This window comes from Berghia stephanieae, chromosome 9 (genome assembly GCF_034508935.2).
Source record: "Berghia stephanieae isolate SIO BIC M18660-M18661 chromosome 9, UCSD_Bste_1.3, whole genome shotgun sequence".
Lineage (NCBI taxonomy): Eukaryota > Metazoa > Mollusca > Gastropoda > Nudibranchia > Aeolidiidae > Berghia > Berghia stephanieae.
The window spans coordinates 990,033-992,388 of NC_088368.1; the positions used below are offsets into that span (position 1 = coordinate 990,033).

General features: G+C 37.8%; 1 long non-coding RNA gene across 1 annotated transcript; it reads left to right on the forward strand.

Moving 5' to 3' along the window:
* Nucleotides 1-679: 679 nt before the first annotated feature.
* Nucleotides 680-1,168, forward strand: LOC144979437 (uncharacterized). The gene is made up of 3 exons (XR_013646698.1): nt 680-720; nt 845-988; nt 1,058-1,168. It is a non-coding gene; the product is annotated as an uncharacterized LOC144979437 (long non-coding RNA).
* The last annotated feature ends 1,188 nt before the right edge of the window (nt 1,169-2,356 follow it).

A 2,356-nucleotide genomic window follows, 5' to 3' on the forward strand; every position in this document is an offset into this window, starting at 1 on the left:
CAAGGACTCAACTATGCGCTGAGTGAGGCTGAAACCCAGGACCTTCTGATCCGAATGCGAGTGTCATACCACAAGACCATGTAGCCGCATAATTATTGATATGTCACCAAACTTTTGTTCATCTCTCCAATTTCCTTTTCAAATTCAGAATTCAGCTCAAGATTGAAATACAGAGACTCCTGGAGTGGCAGTTTGGTTTTCACAGCGGACAACTCATAATTTTCTGTCTTCAGTCGAGTGATTAATTCTCAATAAATTCTCTCTAGCATATTATAAACTTTCCAGCTTACACAAAGTTTTGTGTATTTGTACAACTGATGTGACAGGCAAGAATGGTGTGTATTTTATTTAAACACATACCACCAATATTCGAATGCTATTCTTACCTACTTAACATTGAAAAACCCATATACAAAAGGAGCCCCTTAGTCTTAGTTTCATAAGTTGATATTATCATTTCAGTCCGTGTCAGCCATGCAAAAAGGGTTTTAAACAATGTTTCTCCAGATTTCCAGATAGGGGGCACACCCTATTTTTACCAGGACAGTTCTGTCGTGTGAAGGAAAAAGACTGTAGGTTTACTTGTGATAAGAGGCCACGTACAGTCTGTAGGTTTACTTGTGATAAGAGGCCACGTATAGTCTGTAGGTTTACTTGTGATAAGAGGCCACGTACAGTCTGTGGGTTTACTTGTGATAAGAGGCCACGTACAGTCTGTAGGTTTACTTGTGATAAGAGGCACGACGGTCTGTGTTACTGTGATAGGCCGTACAGTCTGTAGGTTTACTTGTGTAAGCAAGTACGTTGTAGGTTACTTGTAAAGAGGCCACGACACGGTCTGTAGGTTTACTTGTGATAAGAGGCCATGTACAGTCTGTAGGTTTACTTGTGATAAGAGGCCACGTACAGTCTGTAGGTTTACTTGTGATAAGAGGCCACGTACAGTCTGTAGGTTTACTTGTGATAAGAGGCCACGTACAGTCTGTAGGTTTACTTGTGATAAGAGGCACGTACAGTCGTAGTTTACTTGTGATAAGAGGCCATGTACAGTCTGTAGGTTTACTTGTGATAAGAGGCCACGTACAGTCTGTAGGTTTACTTGTGATAAGAGGCCACGTACAGTCTTTTTCCTAAAGACGGCAGAGTGGCTGCTATGTTAACATATATAAAAAGTTATTTGTTTGTTTGTTTGTTGCTTTAGGTCTCTTCCAACACAATTGAGGTTATATGAGAGACCGCTGAAACAAAAAAACAAGCAATCTAACAAAAATAGAGACAAATGTAAATCAAAATCATAACCTAAAGATATCACAAGCTAAATTATAAATAACCAAGAACAAACAGGCAGAAGATTTACAGAAAAAAAAAATATCCCCTGTCAAAAATACAATCACAAACCAAAGAAGCAGGATAGGCTAGTAAAGAGAAGAAGAAACGACATCACTATCGGATCGTACACCCATCCGAACATCATAGGTATATGATTCAAGGGTGATGCTCCCATCCAACCACCCGCTAAAAAGTTAAATAACTAAATGATTCCAATACAATTAATGACGAGATAATGTCCAGGAAGAATGGATGAATTGAGATGGGGTCTTGACATTTGGAAAATAAAAAAAAGTTTTGATTGAACGGACAATGACCTGACATACAACAATGAGCAACTGTCATAAATAATGGGATTCTAGAAAAAAGTCCAGTATGTTAAGGACACCTTACAGGTAACGTGTACTGTATTGCATGAAATTCAATTCGATCCATCTGAATGTAAGAGGTATTTAAGTAGCATCATTTATGAGTGCATTGAGTAAGACATTCCCCTTGATATGAATAAACATTTTACATTCCTTCAGTCTGAAACCAATGCTTCAAGTAGTTTTTAACATCTCCCTCCCCCCTCCCCCCTTTTGAATGGAAAATTCTGTTTGAACCACTAAATGCCGTACTCTGGAAATATTCGTAAATAAAACATTTGGCCAGAACACTCAGCCTTCAAATATCCATTGATTTAAACGACCCTCATCTTGGAAAAAACTTTGAAACCTGGGATTCTGAGGGAGCGAATTCCGTAAAAATACTGAAAATTGGAAACCTTGTTTATAAATACAGATTGTTAAAGTGATGAAAAGACAACTGTCGACTAACTGTTAATTTTGGTGTCTGTGACAATCCAAAATCTTATAGAAGCATCCGACTCACTTGGACATTATACCAGTATGAGATGGTAGGTCACTTATATATATTCAAATTTTAAACTGTGGGTTATTGCAATATCAAATTGACAAGGAAAAAACAACAAACTGTGATACATCAAACGCTCATAAAACAGTTTGTAATACCCGTCTTCAATTCA